The sequence below is a fragment of the Ailuropoda melanoleuca genome, unplaced genomic scaffold (genome assembly GCF_002007445.2).
Source record: "Ailuropoda melanoleuca isolate Jingjing unplaced genomic scaffold, ASM200744v2 unplaced-scaffold3551, whole genome shotgun sequence".
Lineage (NCBI taxonomy): Eukaryota > Metazoa > Chordata > Mammalia > Carnivora > Ursidae > Ailuropoda > Ailuropoda melanoleuca.
In genome coordinates, this window is record NW_023206626.1 from 70,938 (window position 1) to 77,446 (window position 6,509).

Genomic DNA, 6,509 nt, shown 5'->3' on the forward strand with positions numbered 1-6,509 from the left:
GATCTTCTCTATTGACGTAGAAAAATCATTTGACAAAATGCAGCATTTTTTCCTGATTAAAACTCTTCAAGGTATAGGGATCAAGGGAACATACCTCAATATCATAAAAGTCATCTATGAAAAGCCCATGGTGAATATCACTCTCAGTTGGGAAAAGCTGAGAACTTNGATGGGTTAGTAGAAGAAAAAACGAAAATAGAAGCTGGTCTTAAAAAAATCCACGCCCACGAATGTAGATTACGGGAGATTACTGACTCTATGAAACGATCCAATGTCAGAATCATCGGCATCCCTGAAGGGGTGGAGAAAAACAGAGGTCTAGAAGAGATATTTGAACAAATTGTAGCTGAAAACTTCCCTAATCTAGCAAGGGAAACAAGCATTCGTGTCCAAGAGGCAGAGAGGACCCCATCCAAGCTCAACCAGGACAAACCTACGCCACGGCATGTCATAGTGCAATTCGCAAATATTAGATCCAAGGATACAGTATTGAAAGCGGCCAGGGCAAAGAAATTTCTCACGTACCAAGGCAAAGGTATCAGGATTACGTCAGACCTGTCTACAGAGACCTGGAATGAGAGAAAGGCTTGGGGGGGCATTTTTAAAGCTCTTTCAGAGAAAAACATGCAGCCAAGGATCCTTTATCCAGCAAAGCTGTCATTCAGAATTGATGGAGAAATAAAGACGTTCCAAAATCGCCAATCATTAACCAATTTCGTAACCACGAAACCAGCCCTACAGGAGATATTAAGGGGGGCTCTATAAAGGTAAAAAGGCCCCAAGAGTGATACAGAGCAGCAAGTCACAACCGATACAAAGACTTTAAAGAGAAATGGCATCATTAAAATCATATCTGTCAATAATCTCTATCAATCTAAATGGCTTAAACTCTCCCATAAAACGCCACAGGGTTGCAGATTGGATAAAAAGACATGACCCATCCATTTGCTGTCTACAAGAGACTCATTTTGAACCCAAAGATGCATTCAGACTTAGAGTAAGGGGATGGAGTACCATCTTCCACGCAAATGGACCTCAAAAGAAAGCTGGAGTAGCAATTCTCATATCAGATAGACTGGATTTTAAACTAGAGGCCATAGAGAGAGATACAGAAGGGCACTATATTATTCTTAAAGGAAGTATTCAACAAGTGGATATGACAATTATTAATATATATGCCCCCAACAGGGGAGCAGCAAGATACACAAGCCAACTCTTAACCAAAATAAAGAGACATATAGATAAGAACACAGTAATAGTAGGGGACCTCAACACCCCACTATCAGAAATAGACAGAACACCCTGGCAAAAACTAAGCAAAGAATCAAAGGCTTTGAATGCCATACTCGACGAGTTGGACCTCATAGATATATATAGAACACTACACCCCAGAACCAAAGAATACTCATTCTATTCAAATGCCCATGGAACATTCTCAAGAATAGATCATGCTCTGGGACACAAAACAGGTCTCAGCCAATACCAAAAGATTGAAATTATCCCCTGCATATTCTCAGACCACAACGCTCTGAAATTGGAACTCAACCACAAGGAAAAACCTGGAAGAAACTCAAACACTTGGAGGCTAAGAACCATCCTGCTCAAGAATGACTCGATAAACCAGGAAATCAAAAAACAAATTAAACAATTTATGGAGACCAACGAGAATGAATACACAACGGTCCAAAACCTATGGGATACTGCAAAGGCAGTCCTAAGGGGGAAATACATAGCCATCCAAGCCTCACTCAAAAGAATAGAAAAATCTAAAATGCAGTTTCTATATTCTCACCTCAAGAAACTGGAACAGCAACAGAGGGACAGGCCTAACCCACTGACAAGGAAGGAGTTGACCAAGATTAGAGCAGAAATCAATGAATTAGAGACCAGAACCACAGTAGAGCAGATCAACAGGACTAGAAGCTGGTTCTTTGAGAGAATCCATAAAATTGATAGACCACTGGCAAAACTTGTCCAAAAACAAAGAGAAAGGACTGAGATTATTAAAATTATGACTGAAAAGGGAGAGGTCACGACCAGCACCATTGAAATTGCAAGGATTATTAGAAACTTTTATCAACAGCTATATGCCAAAAAACTAAACAATCTGGAAGAGATGGAGGCCTTCCTGGAAACCTATAAACTACCAAGACTGAAACAGGAAGAAATAGATTTCTTAAATAGGCCAATTAACTATGAAGAAATTGAGTCAGTGATAAACAACCTTCCAAATAATAAAACTCCAGGCCCAGACGGTTTTCCTGGGGAATTCTACCAAACATTCAAAGAAGAAATAATACCTATTCTCCTAAAGCTATTTCAAAAAATAGAAACAGAAGGAAAGCTACCAAACTCATTCTATGAGGCTAATATTACCTTGATCCCCAAACCAGGCAAAGACCCCATCAAAAAGGAGAATTATAGACCGATATCCCTGATGAACATGGATACCAAAGTACTCAACAAGATTCTCGCCAAGAGGATCCAGCAGTACATTAAAGGAATATCCACCACAACCAGGCGGGATATATTCTTGGGATACAAGGGTCGTCCGACATTCAGAAATCAATTGACATGATAGAGCAGATTAATAAAAGAAAAGACAAGAACAATATGATCTTCTCTATTGACGTAGAAAAATCATTTGACAAAATGCAGCATTTTTTCCTGATTAAAACTCTTCAAGGTATAGGGATCAAGGGAACATACCTCAATATCATAAAAGTCATCTATGAAAAGCCCATGGTGAATATCACTCTCAGTTGGGAAAAGCTGAGAACTTTTCCCTTAAGATCAGGAATGCAACAGGGATGCCCACTATCACCATTTTTGTTAAACATACTACTAGAAGTCCTAGCCTCAGCAATCAGACAACAAAAAGAAATGAATGACATTCAAATTGGCAAAGAAGTAAAACTCTCTCTCTTTGCAGATGACATGATACTTTATGTGGAAAACCCAGAAGACTCCACTACCAAATTACCAGAACTCATACAAAAATTCGGCAATGTGGCATGATACAAAATCAATACACAAAAATCAGTTGTATTTCTATACACTAGTGATGTGTCTGAAGAAAGATGAATTAAGGAACCGATTCCATTTACAATAGCACCAAAAGCCATAAGATACCTTGGAATAAACTTAATCAAAGACGTAAATGATCTGTACTCTAGAAACTGCAAAACACTGATGAAAGAAACTGAGGAAGACACAAAGAGATGGAAAAACATTCCATGATCGTGGATTGGAAGAATAAATATTGTTAAAATGTCTATGCTGCCCAGAGTAATCTACACTTTCAATGCAATGCCTATCCAAATAACATTGACATTTTCCCCAGAGCTGGAACAGACAATCCTAAATTTGTATGGAAGCAGAAAAGATCCTGAATCCCCAGGAGAAAATTGAAAAAGAAAACATTTCTCTCATCTATGGAACATAAGAACTAGGATGATCGGTAGGGGAAGAAAGGGATAAAGAAAAGGGGGGTAATCAGAAGGGGGAATGAAACATGAGAGACTATGGACTATGAGAAACAAACTGAAGACTTCAGAGGGGAGGGGGTGGGGGAATGGGATAGACTGGTGATGGGTAGTAAGGAGGGCACGTATTGCATGGTGCACTGGGTGTTATACGCAACTAATGAAGCATCAAACTACATCGGAATCTGGGGATGTACTGTATGGTGATTAACATAATATAATAAAATAAAATTAAAAAAAAAAAGAAAACAAAGCTGGGGACATCTCTATGCCTGACTTCTAGCTATCTTACAAAACTGTGATCATCAAGACAGTATGTTACTTGCACAAAAAAAGATACACAGATCAATGGAACAGAAGAGAGAGCCCGGAAATGAACCCTCAACTTTATGGTCATCTAATCTTTGACAATACATGAAAGAATATCCAATGGAAAAAAGACAGTCTCTTCATAAATGGTGTTGGGAAAATTTGACAGTCACATTCAGAAGAATAAATCTAGACCATCCCTTACACCATCCACAGAGATAAAAATTAAAATGGATGAAAGACCTAAATGTGAGACAGGAATCCATCAAAATCCTAGAGAAGAACACAGGCAGTAACCTCTTTGACAACAGCCACAGCAACTTCTTGCAAGACACATTTCATGTGGCAAGAGAAACAAGAGCAAAAATTATGTTTTGGGACTTCAGCACTTCTCTTTAAAATCATTGTTTAAATTCCAGTTCAGAGAATGTACTTACGTCCATATTGATTAAATTCTTGGCTCTGAATACTGCTTCCTTTTGTTTTTTGGGGGGATAAATTTCTCTGCCTCATCCTTTCATACAAAAAAGGAAAGAAAAAAGAAGAAAGAAAGAAAGAAAGAAAGAAAGAAAGAAAGAAAGAAAGAGAAAGAAAGAAAAAAAGAAAGAAAACCAAAACAAAATAAAACAATAAAGCAAAAGTAAATAAAAAAATAGTAAATAGAGAGTGAGTATATAGGTAAAAATAAAAAAAATAAAAATGATAATAAAAAATAAATTTGGAGTTGAACAAAATAAGAAAATGAATCTACAAATACAGAATAAATGTCAAAAGGAAGCTTGATCCTGTTTCCCCTGGAGTTGAAGCTCTGCAGTCCTCTATGGTCAGTACTTTCTGGAGCAGCTGTTTGTGCTGTCATCTGGAGGAGGGGCCTGCTGTGCTGATTTTCAGGAGAATGTGCTCTAGTGGAAATGCACCTCCAGTGCACAGGGAGACAGGGCTGGGTGTGAGCAGCTCCAGCCTCCACTCAGTGGCCCTGTTCTGCTCCTGAAGGATTACAACTCTGATGGGAGGGAGGAATAAAGCAGCACCCCACTCTCTAGCTCTGGAGCTGAATGTTCATGCCCAAAACTCTTCAAGGAGCCCTCACAGAAGAGCAATCAAACACTCTTGTCTCCCCAGTTTCCAGAGAACACCACATTCAGCCTGACTATCTCTGAGCATTTTTAACTCAGGCTGTGATTATTTCAAAACTTCAAATTTTATTTTGCCTATTTTGTAAGTTTTTTTCCCCTTAATGTTTATGAAAGAGAGAGAGAGAACAAGCACAGGTGGGGGAAGGTCACAGGGAGAAGCAGACTCTCTGGTGAACAGGGAACCCGATGTGGGACTCGATCTCAGGACCCTGAGATCATGACCTGGGCCAAAGGCAGAGCTTAAACCACTGATTCACACAGACACCCTCAAAACTCCAAATTTTAGAGACTCTTGCATTGTGGACATACACTGTTTCTCCTAGAGAGGGTCTTGCCACGTTTTTGCCATTTGCTGGCCAGTGTCTGGAAAGGGGTCACAGGGCCCCATTGCAGTTCACAGTTTATGGTAACAAAGACAAGAAAGATGGCCCATAGACTCACTGTTTTCAGCTGGATTCCCCACACCTATGCCTGAAAACAGTGCAGCATGTTGACATCACATGTTCTTGTAACCCAGGGGATCCACAGCCCACACTGTCACTCCTGGTATGCTGCCTTGTTTACCAGCTGAGTACCTTTAAACCAGGCATGTCCCCCATGGTAGCCAACTTCTCGAATTTCAGAATTTCAGATTTGACTTCCACTATCTTGTGGAGCCTCCATAAGCCATCTCCCTCCCCCACTGCTCTACTCACAGCTGTATCTCTCCAAGTAAACTCTCTGCACCTCCTACCTTCCAAAAGCTGGTTGCTTCTCTACCTGTAGACTTTCAGGTTTTGTTCTGAGATCTGATTGATTCCTCAGGTGTGCAGAATGATTTGATAACTATCCAGCTTTGTTAGAGGGTGGAAACAAGCTTAGGGTCCTCTGATCTGCCTCCACTAAGAGTTTTACTCCTCCCCCAGATAGACTATTTTTAATTATACACTTTTGACTTCTCATTTACTTTAATTGCTGCCTAATCAGCATTCTGTTTATTTCCTTTTATGTAAGGGAAGAAAAGATCGATTAAGAATTGTAGACATTAATGTTATCCTTGTCTCAACTATACTCATATCAGTAATGCTCCTGCAAATGACAGAAACTGTCCCATGAGTGGCAACACTCAAGTCCAATCCTGAGGCTCTAGAACAGAAGTGCTGACCCACATATCAGGGGCTCTGTTGGAGGTGGTTCAGGGTGAAATAATTCGTGCACATGCTGAACACTGCTGTGCTTTACACTTCACAAATTCTAAGATGTCACATGTGATGTGATAGTTTTTTCTAAAATAAAATAATTAAAATAGGCATTTTTAAACTGACATAGAAAATGCACTATCTTATATTTGTAAATATTTTTCTTTAATTTTCAGCGTAATTTTAAGGTTTTGCTGCAATGCAGGTAGAAAGGGAGAAATTATGCCTCCAAAGGTCATAACCATTGGGACCTAGAATAATGAGACTCTACTTTTTCCATTCACCAATTTTATTCCTAATAGTGGACATTAATTAACTAAAATAGTCATGATTCAGGGCACCTGGGTGGCTATGCAGGTTAAGCATCTGCCTCAGCTCAGGTCATGATCCAAGTGTCCTCA